This window comes from Stenella coeruleoalba, assembly GCF_951394435.1.
Source record: "Stenella coeruleoalba genome assembly, chromosome: 9".
NCBI lineage: Eukaryota > Metazoa > Chordata > Mammalia > Artiodactyla > Delphinidae > Stenella > Stenella coeruleoalba.
Window position 1 is genome coordinate 90,101,982 of NC_137155.1, and position 26,051 is coordinate 90,128,032.

At 39.2% G+C, this 26,051-nt stretch overlaps 1 long non-coding RNA gene across 1 annotated transcript in view; it reads left to right on the plus strand.

Annotated features, from left to right (window-relative positions):
* LOC307191650 overlaps positions 1-24,655 on the plus strand; it is a 73,233-nt gene extending 48,578 nt beyond the window's left edge. The window contains exons 3-4 of the long non-coding RNA XR_013829813.1: positions 14,930-15,014; positions 24,588-24,655. This is a non-coding gene — a long non-coding RNA (uncharacterized lncRNA). The remainder of the gene's footprint in view (positions 1-14,929; positions 15,015-24,587) is intronic.
* The last annotated feature ends 1,396 nt before the right edge of the window (positions 24,656-26,051 follow it).

The window sequence follows — 26,051 nt, forward strand, 5'->3', positions numbered from 1 at the left end:
ATGCTCTGTGCTTTGGACAAGCAAGGCCCTTAGATATTTAGATGTATAATCTTGGGAAGAATTTTATTGAACCCAGGTTCCTGCATCTTTCCATTCATAGAAAAGCACTAAAACCATTAACTTGAAATACTTGTAATTTGCGACTAGTAGAAATCTTTTACCAAAATGTATACTTGACTGCATGTATTACCCAGCCAAAATCACAGATAAATTGTCTTCTCCCTCTACCTCTTCGGAACAGCTTTCCCAGAGCTACTGAGCTGCTGTCACCGGGCTATAGTCCTCGAAGACCCTGAATAAAACTCAAACTCACAGCTCTTATGTTGTGTCTTTTTCTTTCAGTTGACATAGTAAGTATCTTACAGAGAGATACTTTAAGACTATGTAAGTATCCTGTTTGTCATCAAATTTTCACCCATTCATTTTAGCCTCCCTTGATGACTCTCCCCTAGAATTATTATTCCGTGTTGGTTGCCAAATGGCAATTTTCTAATTGAATCATTTGCTCTGCATTTATTAGCTGGCACTCTGATGAAAAGAAGACATTTCACTTCTCCCCCATTTCTTTTTAAATTTTTATTGGAGTATAGTTGATTTACAATGTTGTGTTAGTTTCTGCTGTACATGAAAGTGAATCAGTTATACATACATATATATATATATATATATATATATATATATATATACACACACACTCTTTTTTAGATTCTTTTCCCACATAGGTCATTACAGAGTATTGAGAAGAATTTCCTGTGCTATACAGTAGGTCCTTATTAGTTATCCATTTTATATATACTAGTGTGTATATGTCAACCCAATCTCCTGACTTATCTCCCCACCCTCCACTTTCCCCCCTGGTAACTATAAGTTTGTTTTCTACATCTGTCCCTCTATTTCTGTTTTGTAAAGAAGTTCATTTGTACCATCTTTTTAGATTCCACATATAAGCGATATCATATGATATTTGTCTTTCTGTCTGACTTACTTCACTCAGTATGACAATCTCTGGGTCCATCTATGTTGCTGCAGATGGCATTATTTCATTCTTTTTTATGGCTGAGTAATATTCCATTGTATATATGTACCACATCTTCTTTTGTTTTTTTAAATTTTTGTTGGAGTACAATTGCTTTACAATGTTGAGTTAGTTTCTGCTGTACAGCAAAGTGAATCAGTTATGCATATAAGTATATCCCTCTTTTTTAGATTCCCTTCCCATTTGGGTCACCACACAGCATTGAGTAGAGTTCCCTGTGGTATACAGTAGGTTCTCATTAATTATCTATTTTATACATAGTAGTGTATGTATGTCAATCCCAATCTCCCAGATCATCCCACCCACCCCTTCCCCCCTCAGTATCCGTTAAGTTTGTTCTCTCCATCTGTGTCTCTATTTCTGCTTTGCAAATAAGTTCATCTATACCATTTTTCTAGATTCCACCTATAAATGATAGTATACCATATTTGTTTTCCTCTTTCTGACTCACTTCACTCTGCATGACAGTCTCTAGGTCTATCCATGTCTCAGCAAATGGCACTATTTTGTCCCTTTTTATGGCTGAGTAATAGTCCATTGTATATATGTACCACATTTTCTTTACCCATTCCTCTGTCAGTGGACATTTAGGTTGCATTCGTGTCCTGGCTATTATAAATAGTGCTGCAATGAATATTGGGGTGCATGTATTTTTTCAGATTATGGTTTTCTCTGGATATATGCCCAGGCCCCATTTCTTTATTCAATCTTTATTTACATCAGCATGGACTCAGATTCATACTTTATTCCTTCGGTTATGATCTAGTGTTATCATTGTTTATTTTGCTGTGTAACTTATCCTAGATTTGCCCAGTGGGTGTCCTTTATTTTTTATTTGTCTTTTTATAGTAGGTACTCCTAAGGTGAAATTGCATAGAAGGTGAAATAAAGAGAAAGAAAAAATGATGTTCCTAGCATTATATTTTCAAAATGTGTAAAGCAAAACCTAAGGGAGTAACTAGGAAAACACAAATAATCCAAAGCTATTGGGAGTTTTAAAAAACCTCTCTCTGAATCTGATAGTTGAAGCAGACCAAGTGGATCATTGCTAAGGATACAGATGTGAATAACGTACCTAAGAATATTCACCTAATACACATAGACTATTGTACCCAACAGGTAGAAAATAAACGTTCTTTTTGAGGAAACATGAAAAACTTTTTATTTGGAAATATTTTTAAATATACAGAACATTAAATAGGGAAAGCTAGAAATAGTACAAAGAACACCTATATAGCATTTACTCAGACTAACCTATTGTTAATATTTTCTCCCATTTGTTTTATCATTTTCTATGTATATGTATGCAGTGTTTTTCCTGAATCATTTTAGTGTAAGTTGCACACATTGTGGTTATTCACCCTTCAATACTTCAAGGTATATTTCCTAAAAATAGGGATATTCTCTTGTATTAGCACCACACAGTTATCACCCTTAAAATCTTTTATTGGTACTTTAATCTAACCTACTGTTTATATTCCAATTTTGTTAGCTGACCTAATAATATCATTTATAATGTTTTTTTTTTCATCTTGCATAGCATCTAGTTAAGGTTAGGTATTGCATTTATTTGTCATTATCTTTGGCCTAATGTGAAATTCTTTTTTTTTTTTTTTTTTTGTGGTATGCGGGCCTCTCACTGTTGTGGCCTCTCCCGTTGTGGAGCACGGGCTCCTGACGCGCAGGCTCAGCGGCCATGGCTCACGGGCCCAGCCGCTCTGCGGCATGTGGGATCTTCCCAGACCGGGGCACGAACCCGTGTCCCCTGCATCGGCAGGCGGACCCTCAACCACTTGCGCCACCCGGGAAGCCCCTGAAATTCTTCTTAAAATTGACCAGGTTTGACCACAGTGTAGTAGTTTTCAACCAAAAAAAAGATAATTGCATACATATTTTGAAAAAAAAAAACAACATAAATTATTATTTGAAAAGAAAATCAAAGTGAAAATTAGCAGTATTTTATATTGAGATCCAAAAAACAAACTAAAAAATTGCATTTCAAATTTGTGGAATATACCAAGATTAACGCTCTGAGGAATATTTGTAGCCTTGAACGCACTAATCTGAAGACATGAAAGGTGAAAATAAAGACTTCCACTCAAGATAATAATAACATTAAGCAAGCAAACTAATGAAATAGATAAAAACAAAGAGAGCTAGTCAGTACATCCCCAAAGTAGTCATTAAAAAGATGAATATAAAAGATAACAGTCTGTGAATAAGTCAGAGAAAAACAAATACCATGTACTAACACATATATATGGAATCTAAAAAAAAAAAAAAATTTTCTGAAGAACCTAGGGGCAGGACAGGAATAAGGATGCAGACTTAGAGAATGGACTTGAGGACATGGGAAGGGGGAAGGGTAAATTGGGACAAAGCGAGAGAGTGTCATGGACATATATACGCTACCAAATGTAAAATAGATAACTAATGGGAAGCAGCCGCATAGCACAGGGAGATCAGCTCTGTGCTTTGTGTCCACCTAGAGGGGTGGGATAGGGAGGGTGGGAGGGAGACACAAGAGGGAGGGGATATGGGGATGTATGTATATGTATAGCTGATTCACTTTGTTATAAAGCAGAAACTAACACACGATTGTAAAGAAATTATACTCCAATAAAGATGTTTAAAAAATTTTTTTAAATAAAAGATAACACTAGATAATCTGAGCAAGAATAAAAGGAAGAAGCCATAAACAATGAATAAAAATTATGACATTCTTACAGGTATTTTAGAGATGCAAAAATAATTTTTAAAAATTTAACCAGTAAATTTTAAACATTGGATGCAATGGACAATTTTCTAAAAAAACAGAAAAAATACAAATTACCAAATCTTACTGGAAAAAATTAAAAGTTGAGTAAACTAATAAACATTAAAGAAGTTGAAAAGGTTGTCACATTTTCCCCTTCCTGTACCAAAGGACAATTTTTCAGGATGAAAAATATATGTTTTATCAGGCTTTTAAAAAATACATAATTGCTATTTCATATAAAATGTTTCAGAGAATAGAAGGAGGAAAAATCACCAAATTACCTTGCTATCAAAGAGAACAAGGACAGTATAATTTTACTATGAGCATGGATGCATTAATCCTGAATTTTAAAAATAAATCAAATTCTGAAGTACAGTCAGTTCTCATTATTTGTAGATTCCATATTTATGAACTCCTCTACTTGTCAAAATGTATTTGTAACCCCAAAATCAATACTCAAAGTGCTTGCACTGTTATTCGAAAATATGTGCAGAGTTGCAAAAAATTTGAGTTGCCTGAGCTGGTTCCCAGCTGCGGTCAGACAAGGCAACACTCTGCCTTCCTGTTTTCACTCATTTACAGTAAACTAGTGTTTATTCTGCGGCCTGTTTAGTGCCACATTTTTCACATCTTTGTGCTTTTTGTTTGTGATTTTGCACAAATATGTGCTAAAATGCCGTCTGGTGTTTTAAGCACAAAAGGCTGTGATGTGCATTTCAGAGAAAATACATGTTAGATATGCGTCACTCAGGCATGAGTTACAGTGTTGTTGGCCATGAGTTCGATGCTAATGAATCAACAATATATATTAAATAAAGTGTCTTTAAACAAAAGCACACATAAAACAAGATATGTTGACCAGTTGACTAAAATGTGTCTAGAGTTTTACAGGACCCTAACTTTGTATTTCCTCTAGGAACAATGATTCAGTGTTCACTAATTCCGTGTTTGCAGCAACTATATAGACCATAGCTATGGTGAATAATGAGAAGTGACTCTATGTATAGTATAAATGTGGTGTGTGTGTATACAAAACAGTATATCATAATCAGGTAAAGTTTCTCTCATCAGTACAAGGATGGTTAACACAAAACTATCAATATAATTTACCACGTTAGATTTAACAAAGAGAAAGTCACCATAATCTTTCCAATAGAGTGAGATGAAAACACTCAGTAAAATTCAATATTCGTTTATGATAAAGGCTCTTAGCAAAGTAGGAATAGAAGGCAACATCTTTAAACTCATCAATGGTTTTGTAAAAAATTAATAAACAGAAACCTCAATTAAATAGAGTTGGAAGACCAGAAGGGGGAGCTCTCATGCCCTACGATGATAACAAAGCCCAATGGGAAAAAGAAATACTCCTTTCCTGACAGGGACTCAGCCAATGAAAAACCATGGTTTCTTTGTTTACTTAGCCCTCCCATCTTCCTTTTCCTCCCTATAAAAAGCATTCTCTTTTCCTTGTCCTTCAGGAACTTGCATGTGGCTCACCATGATTACAGGCCCTGAATTGCAGTTCTCTGCTGTCCAGAATAAACCCATATTTGCTGGGGATATATCTGGTTGTCTATTTGTTTCAGGTCAACAGTTTGGTAAACTCATATGAAAGAATAAAAGTCTAAAATAAAAAGGGATACCTAAATTTACTATAAAGCCATATAAATGAAGACAGTATGATATAGGGACTAGTAAATATATAAAAGACCCCAGAAACACAAACAATCACATATGAGGCTTTAATGTGTTAGAGAGATGTCCACACAAATTACTAGAAAAATAATGGACAAGTCAATAAATAGTCCTGAGTTAATTGGATTACCATATGAGAAAAAGTAAAAGTAGATTTCCATTTCATGATAAGACTCCAAAAGTATATCAAACTTAATTGTAAAAATAATTATCTAAAAATTTCAAGGAGGGATAATTTAGGAGTTTGGGATTAATATATATACACTACTATATATAAAATAGATAACCAACAGGACCTACTGTATAGCGCAGGGAACTCGACTCAATATTTTGTAGTAACCTATAAGGGAAAAGAATCTGAAAAAAATGCATATCTATATATAGATATATATCTATCTATATATCTGAGTCACCTTGCTGTACACCTGAAACTAAGACAACATTGTAAATCAACTATACTTAAATAAAAAATAAAAATAAAAATTTCAGAAGAAAATGTAGGAGAATATTTTTACAGCTTTGGAGTAATGATGGATTTCTTAACAAAATAAAAATTTTAAAAACAGAAATCATAAAAAATATATGTATTTTGGTACATCAGTATTAAAACTTTTAAACAAAATTGTTGTAAGCATTTGTTCAGAGACAAACCACAAAGGATTATGTTGACAAAAAATTAATCACTTGATCTAAGAAAGAAATGGAAAATTTTATTCGAGCCAAACTGAGAATTATAACCTGGGAACAGCATCTCAGAAATCTCTGAGAACTGTTCTGCCCGTTAGAAGTCAAGGCACAGTTATATAAGTTTTTGAGATAGGGGCTATACATTAAATGATGTATTATTGACAATTTACACAATCCAGATCTGGCCCCTTACAAGATCAGGAAGGAGTGTTACCTTCTAAGGAGCTGTCTTGTTGATGCTAGGAGAATATTGCTCTTTATGTTTGAGCAGATATTTCTGCTGATGGGGGAGGTATGGTCAATGCATAATGCAGGTACACAATGCACAGCAGAGGGGAGAGAGGGGGCCAAAGGACAGAGAGGATTTTTTATGTTTAAATTTTTATTGTCTTGCCATAATATATGAATTTTCTTTCACAATTAGTATCCAGAATATAAAACGAACAAATCAATGAAAAGAGGCAAAGAGAACGTCAACATTATAGGTTTTTTAAGACAAAGAATTGAGCAGGGAGTTCACAAATGAAGAATAACTGATGAACATGTAGAAAGGTCTTCAGTCTTGTCAGTATTCAGGGAAGTACACAATAAAATGTATGAGATATTTTATATCTATCAGACTGGCAAAATTTAAAAGTCTTATAATATCAAGTGTTTACAAGGATGTGAGAAACTGGAATGTATAAGTTGCTAGAACTTGTTTGAAAAATTACTGGAGTAATAGCTATTAAGTTGAAATGACCATACCCTACAACTAGAAATTTCACTTTTTCAGTATCTCTGACACATGTATACAAGGAGACTTTTAAAAATATGCTACATTGTAACAAGAAAATTTATTTGTAAACAACTCATCTATCAGCTGGGAGATGGATAAACAAATGTTGGCATGTTTACAGAGTACAATACTATATGGATTACTATTTGAATGAAAGAATCAATCTATGTGGATCAATAGATCTCAAAAGACATTGCTGGGCAATAGATCCAAGCTGCAGAATCATATGTGTTGTATGATTCCATTACATAGTTTTTCAAACACATAAAATATAATCTCTCCCTACAGAAAATATAAAAAGTGGACTGACTCCATGTCAGATTTGTAGTGCGGAGATGTGGGGGGAATGAAGTAGAATACAACTACATCTATAATATCCCATTTATTTATTAAAATTTTTAGAAAAAAATGATGAAACAGCATTGATTAATTGAGTAATGAATACAACTACATTGGTTATATTATTTTCTCTACTGTTTTCTCTATTTTTAAAAAATTAATGAAAATTAAAGTCGTGAATGTTTAACTGAAATCAGAGGTAATAAACATGTACCGTCGTCAAACTCTGAAGCCCTTAATGGTATCCAGAAATTCCCTTTCATTAAAATACCTAAAGTAGGCCCATTGGGCCTTCCCTGGCAGTCCAGTGGTTAGACTTCACCTTCCAATGCAAGGGGTGCAGGTTTGATCCTTGGTCAGGGAGCTAGGATCCCAACATGCCTCACGGCCAAAAAACCAAAATATAAAACAGAAGCAATATAGTAACAAATTCAATAAAAGACTTTAAAAATGGTTCACATCAAAAAAATCTTTAAAAAAAAATAAAGTAGGCCCAGGATGGAGTCACTCATGATAAACTAAGATGTAACTTTCTGTGCTCTGCTCCCCAGAAAAGTAAGGCCCAGATCAACCAATCAGTGCTTGCCTCCTCGGCACAGGTTATCTGACCTGTTCTAAGACTTGCCATGGCTACAAATAAGGAAAGTAACCCTGCTCTAACCAATCAACACATGCTCAGTATAATGTGCTTGTTTCTGCTCACTTTAGGCTATTAAAAGCTCTTGCCTTGTACAGCACTTTGGAGCTCCTTTCTATCTGCCAGTGTGGATGCTGCCCAATTCATGAATCACTGAGTAAAAGCCAGCAGATCAGTAAATTGTCTATAGAAATTTTTCTTTTAATACCTTGCGACTTGATTTTTTTTAATAGATGTCTATATGATAAACTATAAGTCAGTACTCAAAAACACTCGATGGAGTTATTAGTGATATGAAAAATGCCAATGATTTGTAATATTCAGTGAAATAATGCAAAAATTTTTAATGTATATTTAGTAAGTTCTAAGTTAGTAAAAATGCAAGCGTACAGACAGATTGGAAGGAAACACAATTCAACCAAGGGTTATTTGTCTCATCTCTGAGCAGTATGATTCTTAAACAGATTTTCTTCCTTTGCAATTTCTGTTTTCTAGTTTTTCTAAAAAGAAAATATTTTAGAATCAGAAAACATTATCTTTAAGTTAAAAATGGTTTTTCATAAAAAAGCTTTCAAGGTGTTTTTATTAACAAGTTTGTTTTCTATTTCTCTCATGACTAGCATTGAAATAGCATTTATTTTTACTGTTACATGTGAGTGATTTAAGAATTTAAACCAACCCCTACATGATATTTTAGATCAGTTCTAACTTGTGATTTGGAAATATTTAAAGCTTTCAAAATAGGAGTCCATTCCAGAGAACATGACAGAACATCAGCCATTGCAAACATCTGTCTAATCTTGGGAACTTGAACCTGTTTACTGGCTTATAGAGTGGTAGGCAGAGCCAGAGCCCAACAATTATCCTACCATTCACTTGCTATGAGTAATGACCATCTGCTGGGGACTGGGGAGGACCCAGCTCAGCCAACTTGACTGCCTTGGTTTGCATGATAAACGAAGGTCACAGAAAGTCAATACAATTGAGAGCAACTCCCCAGGTGGCAGAAGTGATCTGCAAGCAACGGCAGAAATGGCTTACATTTGAGGACTGCAACTCTGAAACGAATTTTCTCTCTTTGGGGATTGCACTTCTCAAAAAGGATGCTACTTACAAAATACAAGTGAAATTCAAAAACTACATCTCTTTAGAAGGGCTTAGGTTTTTTGCTTGTTTGTCTCCTCTATTACTGCATGGAAAGAAATATGTAGAATATTTTTTTCTTCTTGGATCTGAAGTGCGAAAGAGTTTGTCATCTTTTTCAGTTCACGTTTCACTATCGCCACAGATCCATGAGAGGCTTTCTTCTATTTAACTGTAAAAATATTTTCTCCTTTAGGCCGAAACGCAACTCTCATTATCCTTCCTCCTTCCTGTTTTAATGTGTTAAATAAATGTCATTAAATATAAATGTTTTGTGAATGAACAATGAACCAAGTCCTCCACTTCCTCATGTGTTATTTTCCTATAACAATATTCTGAGAATTTTTATAAATTAAGGACCTTTTGCTACTTCGATAAAGTATATTATCCATTGAAAAGTTTGTCCAAATAACAGTCAGCATTACTGAGACACATGGAAATAAGGAGGGGTGGGAAAGCTCTGCTTACTCTAAGAAACAGCTGGCTTTTTGTCAAGCCTGCCAACAGAATGGCCAATCAGACAAGAACAAACACAAGCACATCATTCATTCATTCAACAAATATTTATTGAGTGCTTGCTTTGTCAGGCTGAGACAAGGCCTAGCAACCGATCACAAATCATGGTTGCAGTTCCTGCTTTGTCACTTGTTAGCTGCACGAATTAGTGCCGTCACCTAAATTCTCGATATCTTATTTCTTCATTTGTAAAGTGAGAAAAATAAACCCCACCCTATCTCCTTTGCAAGATTGTTTTGAAAATTAAATAGACACTGAAGGGTAAAAGAGTACGCAACCCCAAAATATGCCTCTTGGGCATATGGATTATTTTGAGCTGATTATTTTTGAGAGAAAGCAGACACAAGAGAATCTCTCAAAACTATTTTTTAAATTTTTATTTTGTCCACACCGTGCAGCTTGCAGGATCTCAGTTCCCTAACCAGGGACTTAAGCTGGGCCACGGCAGTGAAAGCACCAAAACCTAACCACTAGGCCACCAGGGAACGTCCTAAAAACATTTTCTTTGTAAAGGAAATTTATATTTATAAGAGAAATCTCTACTTGTGTCTCCTTTTCGCCAGGAACAGAAGGTTGGCTCTAAATAACAGGAGGATGTTGTCAATGGAGTAGGCACCCGGTTAAATCTGCATAACAAAGCTTGCCCTTCCTTCCTGTTAACCTCCCACATCTACACTGCCCCATCCTCAACATCATTCTTTTGTCTTCAGCTGAAGATGATATCAAGGTGGTGTCTTGGGCCATTTCAGGGAGTCTTACTCAGTTTTCCTAGATATCTCCCATGTATACATGAAGTATACATGTTTATTAAACTTGTTTGTGTTTCTCTTGTTAATCTGTCCTTTATAATCTGGGGTGGTGTTTGAGCCAAGAATCTGTGCGGCTTCCTCTATACAAGTATCACAACTGTAGGGGTTCAGAACCAGTCTCCACAAAATGTGCCACTTTTGTATGAGGATTATTTTTGAGCTAAAGGCAGTTGAGACCCTGAAGAGTCAAGAGAAACTATCCCTCCTTTAACTACCTAGAAGAATTTAAATTGGGGATTATTCCCAGAAAAGAATTATTACCAGAGATAAAGTTTGTCTAAGTGCCCCATCAGTACGGCAGGGCAAATAGCTACTCACCAAACGTCTGCTATTCTTCTTATCGTCCTGTGAATGATCCTCCTGTCCGTGCAAGCCTCAGGCCCCTGTCCCATTCCTTAGTTCAGCATGGCATGTATACCTCATTTTATCTTTCGGTCTTTAAACTTCTCAGGTATGTGGTTCTCTGACCTCTTCATGTATGTGGGGTTCCAGTACCTACAAAATTAAATCTGATTTTCTCCTGTTAATCTGTCTCATGTCATTTTAATTCTTAGACCAGCCAGAAGAACCTAGAAGGGTAAAGTTTTCTTTATCCTCAACACTAGTATTAATTTGTTGATGTTGCCAAAAGAAAGAGAGCAGAGGCCAGGGTAAGCCAGCTGAGAAGGAATAGCAGAGGAACCTTAGCCATTGCTGTGGCCATGCTTATAAAAACTAATAATAAAACACTTACAAGGAACTGAGGGGCTTCCCTGGTGGCACAGTGGTTAAGAATCTGCCTGCTAGGGCTTCCCTGGTGGCGCAGCGGTTGAGAGTCCGCCTGCCAATGCAGGGGACACGGGTTCATGCCCCGGTCAGGAAAGATCCCACATGCCGCGGAGCGTCTAGGCCCGTGAGCCATGGCCGCTGAGCCTGCGCGTCCGGAGCCTGTGCTCCGCAACGGGAGAGGCCACAACGGTGAGAGGCCCGCGTACCGCAAAAAAAAAAAAAGAATCCACCTGCCAGTGCAGGGGACACGGGTTTGAGCCCTGGTCCCAGACGACCCCACATGCCAGGGAGCAACTAAGCCTGTGCGCCACAACTACTGAGCCTGTGCTCTAGAGCCCGGGAGCCACAACTACTGAGCTCACACACCACAACTACTGAAACTTGTGCGCCTAGAACCTGTGCTCTGCAGCAAGAGAAACCACCACAATGAGAAGCCTGCACACCGCAGCAAAGAGCAGCCCCTGCTCGCTGCAACAAGAGAAAGCCCATGTGCAGCAACAAAGACCCAAAGCAGCCAAAAATAAATAAATAAATTTATTTTTTTAAAAAAAGAAAAAGGAACTGAAGGACTTGAAGGAATGGTCACAATCTTGCCCACTATCACTGAGAGAAAAATTATGACTGAATGTGAAATAAAACCAGAAGGTAATGAACAGCAGGCAATCCAAAATGTTCTCTTACTCCAGCTTCAAGACATTTCCATCCTAGATTTGGGGAGAGAGAACAGGATACCCAAGGAATAATGTCATCCACTTCCCCAGATGTAAGGTCAAGAACTCTTGTCACTCTGGTAAGTGTATGCAAACATCTCAGAAGCAGGGAAAACTGTGGAGTGGGATGAGAGATAGAATAAGGCCCCTGTAGAAAGAACGTGTAAAAAGTGCGTGAGCCAAAACCAAAGGAAGGAGAAAACACAAATAGAATTTTTAAGCATTTACTCCATGTTATAAAAGATATTCCAAGCAAAAATGAAAATAAGAAATATCATTGCACTGATTTATTTATAAGTGGGTAGTAGACCAAACATTTTCCCCCATACTTTAAAAAAAAAAAGTAAAAATGAAAATAAAAAGACTCATTGTAACCTTGAAAACATGATGTTGGGTGAAATAAGCTGGATACCCAAGGACAAATGTATGATTCCACATACAAGTGAAATAGCTAGAATAGGTAAATTCACAGAGTAGATTATATGTTACCAGGGCCTAAAAGGAGGGGGATTGGAGAGTTATTGCTTAATGGGTACAGAGTTTCTGTTTGGGGTGATGAAAAAGTTTTGAAAATAGTGGTGGTGGTTGCACAACATTGTGAATGTGCTTAATCCCACTGAATTGTACACTTAAAATGGTTAAAAGGCTAATTTTACGTTGCATATATATTTTACCACAATTTTTAAATGGAAGGGAAAATCCTCATTGCACTGATTTATCTTGAAACAATTAATAGAAAAACTAGCAGGTCGTAAGAGTATTTGGAATCCCAGAATTACAGCTAAAGGTGATATCCATAAAGCATATTTGGATCAAGCTGACACAGCCTGAAGAACTGCCTTAGTCTAGTTTAGAGACATCTCTGTAGGACAAGCAGGAGACTATGAAAACCTTGAGGAAGGGAGCTTTGTCATAAGAATCTTTTATCTTCTTGGTAACAGAATAGAATCTGGTATCCAGTTGATATTTAAATGGCTCTTGAATGGGATATATAGAATCAAAGCTGTCTCATGAATTCACTGAAAAATAATCTATGGTTCCTCTTACGTACCAGGCACTGAGCTAGGTACTGGCAGTCTGACTGCCCTCCAAGCTCACAGTCCATAGAGAGAGAGCCGGGCTATATGGCAGGGAGACTGAGGCACAAGTGGAGGGTCTGAGAGGCTATGGGAGAAGGCTTAGCTGGGTGTAGGAGAGTGGGGCATTGGGTGTCTTCAGAGGTTCTGATGCAAAAAAGAGCAGGATGGAGAAGTGATGAAAGAGCTCAACGTAGAGGATATAAATTTTATCTGAAGAGCAATTGTTACCAAACCAAACCTGGGTCCACTCACCTGTGCACAGTAAAGCCAATCTACTGACACCGGGTTGTGGTGAAGGAAAGTGCAGCATTCATTGTAAGGCACCAGACAATGAGGCTGGAGCAGTTCATGTTCAGAAAGCCCAAACTCCCTGATGGGTTTTTAGGGAGGCATTGTTAAAGGCCAGGTGGGGGAGGAGAGTCGCAGGGTATGTGATCAGCTTGTGCACAATTCTCTGATTGATAGTGAGGTAACAGGGCGATTTCACAGGGGTTATCATTATTAATCCTCAGGCTCCAGTAGGTCTTGGAGTTATGTTCTCGTGGTCATCGAGTAGTTAACATCTTCCATTTGGTGGGGGGTTTTCACACCTGAAAAACAACTCAGGAAATGTGCATCAGATACTATTATCTAGGTTCTTCAGAGAGGAACTAAAGCAGAGGATATGGGGGAGGCGTCTGCCCTGGGAAGGCTCCATATAGAGTCCTGCTCGGTTACACAGTGAAAAGCTATTAAAAGGCTTTGATTCGAGGAGTAAAGTGAGTATATTTGTATTCTAAGAACCCTCTCTGTATTTACCAAAATACTAGTAAGATGTACCAAAATGTTATCCATGAGATTTCACTCAACCTTTACTTAAAAATATTTTTGTCTACTCTGCCTGAATATTTTACAGTAAGCCTACAAAATATTTACAATCAACACAATCAGTAGAGCTCTTTTCATTAAGAAGAAATGAGAAAACAGGAGGAGACAAAGGAAGAAGAGGAAGAAAGAATGGGGAGGACCATCTGGTTGCAGGGTGAAGAGATTCAGGGGGGCTTCTAAAACCTATATCATACTGTGTTATTCTCTTGCTCAAACCCCCCAATGGCTTCCCAACATACTTGTATTGAAATCCAAGTCCCTGGACAGCCTGCATGTCTTAGGGGGCCTGGCCTTGCATATCTCTTGGACCTCCTTACACACCCCTCTTCCTTTGCCTCATTGAGCTACAACCATACTCAAAATCTTTGCTTCACTTTTTCACTGCATTCAGGTCTCTGATCAGATGTCACCATGGAGCCTTTTCTAGCCACCACTCCCTGCTACTCTCTGTCCTTCTCAACTTTCTTTATTTTACTTTGTCAGGGAGGAAGAAATTTTCCTCTACCATCCTATGGTCTTCTGGCTGGCCTAAGAATTAAATTGACATGAGACAAATTAGCAGGAGAATCAAACAATAGTTTAATAACACATATACACGGGAGAAACCCTGAAGAACTGAGTAACTCACCAAAATGGCCAAAGCCCTCACCTTAAATACCACCTTCAGCTAAAGACAAAAGAGGATGTTGGGGCTAGTGGTTTGGGACTTCAGATGGAAGGAAGGCAGTTCACTTGGAGATGGAAAAGCAAATGTTTGGTAAGGTAATGTTTGCTGGGCCTTGCAGAGACAATGAGACACAGAGTGGACTCTGATCTCTAGGCCCTGCTGAGTTTCCCCCGCCACCCCAGCCCATATTCTTTGCAGATATCTCTGGTGATAGCTCTGTTCTAGAATATGTCCTTTATCAAAATTCTTTAGGCAGTTAGGGGGGAGGTAAAAAGAAAGACTTCCTGAGTCTTCTATTTCTTAAAAATAATCAGCCTAAAATAATCTTCATGCCAAAGAGACACATCATGGGGTAGCAAATTTTGCTCCCCTACAACTTCATACACTTATACTACCTGATATTAAGTTAAGGATTTGTTCATTGTCTTTTCCCCCAACAGATTGTAAACTCCAGGAGGACTTTGTTTTGTTCAGAGTTCTGTCTTCCGGTGCCCAAAACAGTGTCCGGCACAGAAAACGTCCCCGGTAAATATCTGTGGAATGAATAAAGGAAATGGTAGGCCATGGATAACATGGGTCTCTACCTTTGGTGCCTAGATGTGAATTTGTTGTCATTCTTAGGTTTAAGAGGAAGCCTGGGTCAGAGGATGAAACAGGAGGGAAGGGGGCAAGACACAACCTTTAAAAGAATGACATAGCTATAGGACATGACAGAAACTGGTTAGAACTAACTAGATCCAAGATGGCAGAGGATTTGACTTCCAGTGGACCTTGAGCCTCATTATATGCTCCTTGTAATACATTAGCATAAGCTAAGTGACACACCCACCAGCACCATGACAGTTCTGAGGCCAACCATCAAAGATCAAAAAGTGGACAGTGGCCCAATTCCTGGAAATCTCCACCCCTATCCCAAAATACTCAGAAAATCCTCCTCCTCATTAGCCTATGAAATTACCCAGCCCATAAAAACTAACCACCCCATATTTCGGGGCCTCTCGCCTTCTGAGATGGCCCACACTCTGTCTGTGGAGTGTGTTTCTCTCTAAATCAATCCACTTCTTACCTATCACTTTCTCTCACTGAATTCTTTCTCTGATGAGATATCAAGAGCCTGAGCTTCATCAAGTCCTGAGGCCAGGTGTGTGACCTCAGTTAAAAGAGCATGGGTTCAGGTCCCATCTGGGTTTTGGCTGGTTTCAAGCCCTGGCACGTGGGTTCAAGTCCCAGTCTGAGTTACACATTTCTGTGATGCAGGATATTGGTGAATTCTGGTTTGAGTGCATTGAATTTGAGGAGCTCAGGGGAAATAAAACAGCTCTGTCAACAAACGGCCCTCTCTACTGTTAAAGAACAAAATTCAGCTGAGTAAATTTAGAGATCTAATTGGCTTTATTCAGCAAGTCATGAATTGGGTAGCATCCAATCTAGCAGAGAGAAAGGAGTTTCAAGCGAGAGATTTTTATAGACTGAAGTGAGCAGGAACGAGGAAGTTTTACTGAGCATATGCTGATTGGTTAAAGCAAGGTTACCACCCTTACATAGAGCAGAGGGAAGGCTTGGAGCCATCAGGTACCCTGAGCTAAGCAGGAAAGCGCTGACTGGTTGACATTGACCTTCCTTCTCTGGGAGAGCTGAGCATAGAAACTCAGGGACTTCCCTGGTGGTCCTGTGGATAAGACGCCATGCTCCCATTGCAGAGAGCCCAGGTTTGATCCCTGGTCAGGGAACTGGATCCCACATGCCACAGCTAAAGATCCCACATGCTGCAACTAAGACCCAGTGCAGCCAAAGAAAGAAAAGAAAAGAAACTCAGTTAAGTTTTGGTTTGCTAATGTGTTTTAGCATGAGTGACTCCATTTTTTGGCTCAATCTGGTTACTTTAAGAGTACTGATATAGAAGAGAGAGAAACAGTTGATTACTGAGTAAGTAAGATCAGATTTACACATACATGTAAGGTAACATGAAAATGACTACAAAATCTGGTCACAATTTCATGCAGTTTTGTACAGTAAAGTAGAAGAAAGAAATGAATGCCTCTTGAATGAAAGGCAATGAAATGCCTCTTATTTCCTTAGCAGACAAGTGGATGTGCCTGTGTTTATCTCCTCTTTACATGATCTATACATACGAGAGATTTCTGAATTAATTTTGGCAGTAGGTGTTTACAGTTCCAAGGATCAGAAGACCTTGATCTTGCATTACAAAATCCAATTTAGGGTCTCTTATGGAGCTTATTATATTTTCTGTGAGACACTCTAAGGAGGGGAGAGAAAGTTGAAACTAAGCAGAACCCTGTGGGGCCCTCCCGGGTAAAAAAAACCTTTCCTTGTCCCCAGTTTCTTATTTTCAGGATAAAGGCTTCAGCCTCCCAGACCTTCCCGAATACCACAGATCGGATTCAAGCAGTTGCTAATCAGGGAAGTAGGGGAAAGCAGAAACAAAGGAGGAACAATCAAGAAACTATAGTGCAGGATCCTGGTTGTACAGAAGGGATATACAGAACAATATCTTTGAGTTCTTCTGCAGGAACTAAGGCCCCCACCCAGGTGGAGGATGGAAACTTCAAGCTAGTGATTAAGAGCCCTGGAAGCACCAACATGTTACCTCACCACGAATCAATCAGAAGAAAGTCACACACCCTGCAGACACCCCAAATTTTGCCTATAATAACTTTTCCCCAAAAACCATCAGGGAGTTCAAAGTTTTTGAGCATGAGCCACCTGTTCTCCTTGCTTGGCCCTAAAATAAACCTTTCCCTGCTCCAAACTCCAACATTTTGGTTTATTTGGCCTCGATGTGCATCAGGCACACAAACTTGCATTCAGTAAGAAAGGCAGGGATGGCAGCTGCTTCCCTCCCCAAAGAAAATTTCAGCATTTCACTTTACAAAGAATAAAGTGGGGGACTTCCCTGGTGGCACAGTGGTTAAGATTCCGCCTGCCAATGCAGGGGACATGGTTCAATCCCTGGTCCAGGAAGATCCCACATGCCACAGAGCAACTAAGCCCATGTGCCACAACTACTGAGCCTGCACTCTAGAACCTGCAAGCCACAGCTACTGAGGCTGCGCACCACAACTACTGAAGCCCGCGCACCTAGAGCCTGTGCTCCACAACAAGAGAAGCCACTGCAATGAGAAGCCCGCGCACTGCAATGAAGAGTAGCCCCCACTCGCCACAACTAGAGAAAACCCGCGCACAGCAACGAAGACCCAATGCAGCCAAAAAATAAATAAAATTTTTAAAAAGAATAAAGTGGAAATGCTCCATAAGACGTTGGGATTAGAACTCTGGAGATGAAGTTGGGGCTCATCCTGTAACAGGGAAGAGCAAAATCTGACTCCATGTTGGATCTGTTTCTTTTACATTAACCTTTCTTTTCATTCCTTTTGTTATTATAACCATACTTAACGGCCTGCCTCGGGGAACCCTGACCCTCTGCCTGAATGTTAAACTAAAGTGTCTGTTCAGCTCACGGGGAGACAGTCTGATCCTGCCCACCTGTGAATGGCTGCAGAAAAGAAGAAATTAACACATCCCCTCCCCAATGCTGGCCAAGCCAGGAGATATTTTACAAAACTAATGACCTTTTTGCCTTACTTCCTCACCTCCTCCTCCTCTCTGTTCTATAAAAGAAACTGGCATCCAGACCCCAATAAAATGGTTTTTGGGGACACTAGTCCACCACCTTCTTCTGCTGGCTTTCTGAATAAAGTCGCTATTCCTTGTCTCAACACTACATCTCCCAATTTACTGGCCTGTCATGCAGCAAGCAGAGCAAGCTTGGACTTGGCAACAATCTACATTTGATGCTATTCAGATATTGGAAACATAACAACAGAATCCCCTCTCTGAATTACTATTTTAACAAGACTTAAAAGTCACCAAGGGCTCCCCTGGTGGCGCAGTGGTTGAGAGTCCGCCTGCCGATGCAGGGGACACGGGTTTGTGCCCCGGTCCGTGAGGATCCCACACGCCACGGTCCGGCTGGGCCTGTGAGCCATGGCCACTGAGCCTGCGCATCTGGAGCCTGTGCTCTGTGACGGGAGAGGCCACAACAGTGAGAGGCCCACGTACTGCAAAAAAAAAAAAACACCAAAAAATTCTTTCATTATGCTCCCTCCTGTTTCAGTTTTCAAGATTGTAGTTATAAATTTTCTGTTGATTGTTTTTTTAAGTATTAAAAAATATTTGCTTTGATGGTTGTTTTCTTTCATAGAGGTATCATTCGGCCCCTTGTGGGCAAGGAAAGAAAAGAGGAGAGAAGTGTTCTCCAGGATGGAAAGAAAACCTCTCTCTCCTCTTGAATGGATTAACTAAATTGGCCGAGTCTCCCCTGCCCTTTAGAAAAAGGAAATATCTTCTTTGTGCTGAAGATTTAGGCTCTTCCTGAGAGCTATCAAGAAAGAAAAGAAGTGAAAGAAGCTTTTATCTTGAGAACCAAGAGTGGGCAACACCCTATAGGATGTAGAGGTGATGCGAGAACTGAAGGGAAATGGATGGGGAGAAGGGAATAAAGGACCAGTGGGAGCAGCCAGAGGAGAACACCAAGAGGAAGAGCCCTGCAGGACACATGTTGTTCTTACTGGCTCCATCAACTCAACTAGAGTTGAGTCTTCTCTGGGGAAGAAACTTCTTGCCTTCAACATCTATACCTCAGAACTAGTCACCAACAGGAACAACTCCACCCAGGCACAGAGGCTTTGCCCCATTGCCTTCTGCACTCTTGGTGACTCTCTATGGTCCCCATAAGCCCAGGGGGGTCCTGGCCAGTGTCAACTAAAAATTGTCACTTACCATCTGGTTCTACAAGAATGAAGTCACTAGCCACTGCAGTCGCTGACCTTCAATACACCCTGAAAGGAGTTCCGGGTGGAGACCAGGAGTTGGGCACTCTGTGCTCTGGGGAAAACTGGTAGAACAGGCCTTCAGATAGCTAGATATTTTCAGGAGAAAATTTTATGAGCCCAATTTCTTGCATCTTCTCCTATCTCGAAAAGCACTAAAATCATTAACAGAGACATCTGCTCCTCATGACTAGCAGCAACCTTCTGCCAAAATGTGTGATTGCACGTATCCCCCTTCATTAAAATCATAGATATACTGACCTCCCCCCTACCTCTTTGGTGCAATTCCTCATAGCTATCTGAGAGGCTGTTTCCTGGGCTATAGTCTTCATTAGACCCCAGATAAAACTTAACTCACAACTTTCACATTGTGCTTTTTTTTTTTTCAGTCAACAATGGTAATGAAGCAAATTTTTTTGGACAAAAAAAAAATGCCCACAATTCCATATTTTTCTGCAAAGCAATAATAAAATACTTTAACGACCTAAGAAAAGATCTTGTAGATGAAGCTGTATTTATACCTCATTACTGAAATATCTGAATAAGAATTAAAGATTACATGCAAAGCCAGAAATTGCAAGCATCCAAACTTGCTGAATTGGAATATTCAGGAGACAACTGAATTCAGGAACACAATTTTAAGGAATGTTACATCACCACTGCCTGTGGAAAAACACAGACACTGATGATGCTGCGTTGGAAAGTTTAGTAGAAGACTTAGCCTGTGAGTATTAAGAGGATTTAGGAATTCCTTAACCAATCGTTTTCACTTATATTTCCCTTTTGTGTATGATCCAGACTGACATAAAATAAAAGGCTATGCCTAAATAAATCTAAGAGAAGTCTTTGAATAAATAGAAAATAAAAATTATGTGATTAGAAAAAATGTTATAAACACACTTTTCATACACTTCGCATAGTGAGCCAAAGTCAAAGTTTCAATCAATTCACTAATGAGGGAACCAGCTATGTGACAATGCAGGTTCTAAGGAGATAGAAGAAAGTGGATTCATAAATGAAAGAAGGAAGGCTAAAAATAAGATTGTTAAATCAGTTACAAAACGGATTAATGAGCTACAAGGCAATAAACCCAAACCTTTGAGGAACCTCTCCTTATCTGTTTTCTATAAATTAATCTGGAACTTGACAGAATTGTGAAAAGACTGGTTCTAAGTCAACATGCATTATATTCCCAGAGCCTGAGGACCCTTCAGTGGACTTGTTGGACATTAAAAAGGCATGCAAGCAGCTTTCAGCCGATTTCTAAGTTTTAGATAGTTTTTCTGAACATTGAAGAGGCATAGCAACCAAAATATTTTCTTCCAACAGTTTTCTTGAAAGATTTTGACAGAGGGTTGTGTAATCGGGTACTTGGTAAGGAGGACTTTTTTTCTGGCTATAGGATGGTACTGATACTTTATTTTATTTTTTCCTTTTTTGACTAGTTTATTTCCCTTAGCATAATGTCTTCACAGTTCATCCATACTGTAGCACGTGTCAGAGTTTCCTTCCTTTTTAAGGCTGAACAATGTTCTAGCACATGTATACAGCACGTTTTGTTAATCCATACATCTGTTGATGAATAATTGTCAACCTTTTGGCTTTTCTGAATAGTGCTGCTATGAACGTGAGGGTACAAAGATTTGTTTGGGTCTCTGCTTTCCATTCTTTGGGATATATACCCAAAAGTGGAATTTCTGAATCAGAAAATGGTATTTTAAAATTTAGATTTTACTAAGTGGGAAGGAATGCTACTAAACGGTTTTTAGCAGGGCAGTGACGTGATCTGGATGTGTTTTCAAAGAACCACTCTGGCTTTGTGTGGAGATGAGACTCTGGGGGCTGAGAGGGAAGCCACGAGACTGGTCCCAGAAGTCCATGCAGGAAGATGGTACCTCACCCAGAACAGGAGCACAAGAATAGTGAGAAGCATTGGATCTTGATTTACTTCTGAGGTGGAAACAAATAAATTTGCTGATGTATTTTCTGTATTTACACAAGTATGTATAAGGCAAATATCCCTCCTTTGTTCTTTTGTTGCAGGAAAGAGAGTGGGGTGCGAGAGGATGGTAATGTCCCAGGTCTCGGGGGGCACAGGTTTGATCTCTGGTTGGGGAACTAAGATCCCACATGCCACGCAGCCAAACAAATAAATAAATAAAACAATTGCAAGTCCTGTTCAAAGCCTCTCTCCTCTTCCAAGTTTAGCTCTGTCCTAACTATGCATCTCTTCAGTGATTGTCACCTCCTGATATTCACACCCTCATGCAATCCCCTCCCACACCAAAAAAGGGCTCACATGTAATAAGGGCAGAAATTATGGCATATGACTTTCAGAACTGATATGTTGGCTTCTGACTTGTTCTTTATCGATTCACTTGCTCTGGGGATACCAGCAACCATGTCTTGAATACACTCAAGCAGCCTTATGGAGAGTTCCAAATGGTGAAGAACTGAGGCCTCCTGCCAACAGCCAGCCTCAGCTCCACAGACACATGAGTGAGCCACCTTGAAAGTGGATTCTCCAGGCCCAGTCAAGCCTTCAGATGACTGCAGCCCTTGCCAACATCTAGAATATCTTGAGAGACCCTGGGCCAGTAACACCCAACTAAGCCACTCCCAAATTCCTGATCACAGAAACTTGTTGGAAAAGACATGTTTATTTTTGGTTTAGGTTGCAAATTTTAGAGTAATTTGCTAGGCAGTGATCAATAACTTATACATCCATTTATTCCCTTTGCTGCCTCCGGCTTCTCCAAGGTCAAGTTAGAGGAGGCAGAATTAGAAAATATGGGACTAATAACTTACCTAATTGGTGGTATTGTAATCTGGTGCAGCCCAAATACTGACTCTCTTGCTGGAATGCAGGCTATGTACTCTTTAAGACTCTGCTTGGATTCTGACACGGGCAAAGTACTGTCTGTCTTTACTCATTCATTCATTCATTCATTCTATCTATCTGCTCCAGGTCTTAGTTGCAGCATACAGGATCTTAGTTGCAGCATGCAGGATCTAGTTCCCTGACCAGGGATTGAACCTGGGCCCCTGCATTGGAAGTGCAGAGTGGACCACCAGAGAAGTCCCTGCCTTTACTCTCATAATGCCCCTCCCCCTCAGCAACTGCCCGTGTGGTGGGAATCACAGTCTCCTATTGCTGAGGTCCCCTCACCCTGGCAGGCTTCACTCTGGGACAGGATACTTAGATGGTCACCCAGAGCCCTGTTACCATTCTCTGATGTCCATTTAACCTAAGGAAACGCATATAAACTTGCAGTGCAAGATGGTGGATATGTAGGAAGACGCCCTATTACCTTCCATTCTCCAGTGGAGGAGGCACAGGTTTCTAAGCTCATGGATGCTCCCAGATTCGAGGGCACATATATCAAACTGTTCCAAGAACCTTCTCACCATTCTATACACCAATGACTTCACCAGGATGAGTCCGTGACTTTGGCAGTTCATTAGGTGCCCAGCAGAGGAGGGAAATGCCCTTTCCCCTACTTGTAGACACCTCTAGTCTTTCCCAGTTATCTTGTTGAAGCCCTCTTCTGTTGGCTTGGTGTGGGGTAAGTAATCCTCCCCTCTTCTGGCTTGATGTGGAGAAGGAAATCCTCAAAGGCTGTCTGTGTTGGAAGTTTGCATGACACAACTTAGAACTATAGTCTAGTTTCTCTTCAGAAGGGGCTTTGTATTTCTACAGTAATGCTCTTAATTTTGGTTGCTATTGGTCACTTGTTGGTATGTGAATTCAAATTTAAATGGAGCTGAGGAAAGTACACACTGAACCTGACATTTTTCAGGTAATGCACGGACATCACTCTTAGAGTTTTGTGTGACGATCCAGACTGCATATTGCGTACATTTTAGAAACATTATTAAATCAATTTCAAATTATAATAAAATATATTAAAATATAAAACTTTCTCTTACAGTGATACTACCTTTATGTGACAACTAGATTCTTTGTGTTTGTGTTTTGTTTGTTTTCCTTTCCAAGATTGGAATGGCAGTTTGGAGAGAAGAAAATTCATAAGATTTTAAGTCAGATAAATCTAGATTAAAAATGTGGGGCTTCCCTGGTGGCGCAGTGGTTGAGAGTCCGCCTGCCGATGCTGGGGACATGGGTTCGTGCCCCGGTCTGGGAAGATCCCACATGCCACGGAGCGGCTAGACCCATGAGCCATGGCCGCTGAGCCTGCGCATCTAGAGCCTGTGCTCCGCAACGGGAAAGGCCACAACAGTGAGAGGCCCGCGTACAACAACAACAACAACAAAAAATGTGTACTCCCACTTGCTTATTAAATTAACCTCAGCTCTCTGAGCCTCTCATTTGTTATTTGGAGACAGTCATATTTATTTTGAAAGATTTTTGTGAGGATAAAAGATGATATAAGGTACTTAGAATAGCTTCTGGGAAAGAGACACTCAACAAAGTGCAGCTAGTACCAGTTATTGTCATTATGAAAGTATATAGAGCTTTTACACAGTTGAAATATAAACTAGGCTAAATTTTGAGTTCTAATTTTTTATATTTATCTAAACTTGTTTCAAAAATGTTCCCATGTGTTCCACAATAATCATACTTTCATTTCAATGACTGTAAAATATTCCAGCATATTGATATTTTATAATTTATAAGCATTCTCTATTCCCTAAAGTTTAGGATATTTATAGTTTAACGCTATTTCATTCTTGCAGTTTCAAATTATGTGCTATAAACATCTTCCAGTTGTGGAATTACCACAGTGGGTCAGAGTGCCTGAATATTTTTATGACTCTTGATATGTAATCTCTACTGGAATATAGGGCACTGTCAAAATTATTTGTTATTCCCAGGAAACCTCCCCCTATGACTCAAGAGTTCCCATGAGGAAAGGACTATGGTCTATTTGTCTCTGTATCCAGGAGTTGAGCATGGTCCCTGAAACAGAGAGGATACTAAAGGAAAGAATGAATAAATCTTAGCTACTGAAACAGACCATTACATAAACTAAGCAGCTAGCAAAATGGAGTCTGTTTAAACAGGAAAAAAAAGGCTGCAATCACAAGGACCAGTCAAAACACTATTCAAAGAAGTGGGAATAGGACCATTCTGAGCTACATTCAGCCAGATGGTGGCATCAACCCCATATATGCCAAAATGCTGGCCAGAGGGTTTACAGTATAAGAAACACTGAGCAGTCCCTGGATAGCTAAGAAGCCCACTTGGATAAACTGATTGATGGCCTTTACTCTTCTTTTCCTCTAGGAGCACAAGAATGATAATGCCTGGCTTTCCAAGGTTCTTCTGGGAAGCATTCTCAAGATTTTCAGCCTCAGAGGTCATCTTTTCTTTTTTCAAAAGTTTTATCTCTAACCTGTGACGGTAGAGAATTTTTCTCCCCTTTAATTGTGACATATAACCCATGAGCATAAAAGGGCACACAATATAAATGTATAAAGTATAAAAACTAGTTAGAAAACAAAGTTCCAGGTAACTACAACCCAAGTCAAGAAAGACAAGACACTGCTAGCAGCCACCACACTTCCAAGGGCCCTTTCCTTTTCACACTGCCTTTTCAACCCCTTCTCAGAGGTGATCCCCATTGTGACTTATGGCAATCACTTCCTTATCTTTATTTATAATTTTATCACTTGTGTATCTGCATTAGTTTCCTATTGCTGCTGTAACAAATGACCACAAACTTGGTGGTTTGAAACAATACAAATTTATCATTTTAGAGTTCTGTAAGTTACAAGTCCAACACAAGTCTTGCTGGGCTAAAGTTGAGGTGTCAGCATGGTTGTGTTCCTTTCTGGAGGCTCTAGGGGAAAATCTCCTTGCCCTTTCCTGCTTCTAGAGGCTGGCCAAATTCTTAGGCCATGGCTCCCTTCCTCCATCTTCAAAATAAGCAATGTACCATCTCTCTGACCCTTCTTCCATTGTCACATCTCTTTCTCTGACTCTTAATTCTCACTTCAAAAGACGCTTGTATTACATTGAGTCTACCCAGATAATCCAGGAGAATCTCCCCCATCTCCAGATCTCTAACGTTAAGAGCATCTGGAAAGTCCCTTTGACATGTAAAGTAACATATTACAAATTCTGAGATTACAGAGTGGAAATCTTGGCGGGGGGTGGAGGGGGGAGGCATTATAGTATTTTGCCTAACCACAGTAACCATCTCCAAATCCATGGTTTAGTGTGACCTGTTTTTTTTAAAAAAAAATGGAAACAGTCTCTTTGTATTCAATTGTGTCTTGATTCTTTTCCTCAGCATTATGTTTGTAAGATTCAGCCACATTCCGCATAGCTGTAGCTCATGTTCATTGTATGAATATACAATTAATAGACAACTGGGTTATTTCCACTCTGGAGGCCATTATGAACATCACCATTAGGAACATTGCCATTCGTGTATACTTGTCCACATATGCACACATTTCTCCAAGAAAGTATATTTGCAAGAGTGAAATTGCTAAGTCAAAAGTTATGTGTGTCTTCAACTTGACGAGGTAATGAAAAATGGTTTTCCAAAGTAGTATTCAAATTTACACTCCCAGGAATAGTGTCTGAAAGCTCCCACTGTTCCACATTCCTCACTCAACATGTTATTGTCAGATTTTCAATTTTTGTCAGTCGAGCGGGTACACAATAGTATCTCCTTGTGGCTTTAATTTGTATTTTATGATTAATAATGAGAGCATATTTTCATATGTTCATTGTCATTTG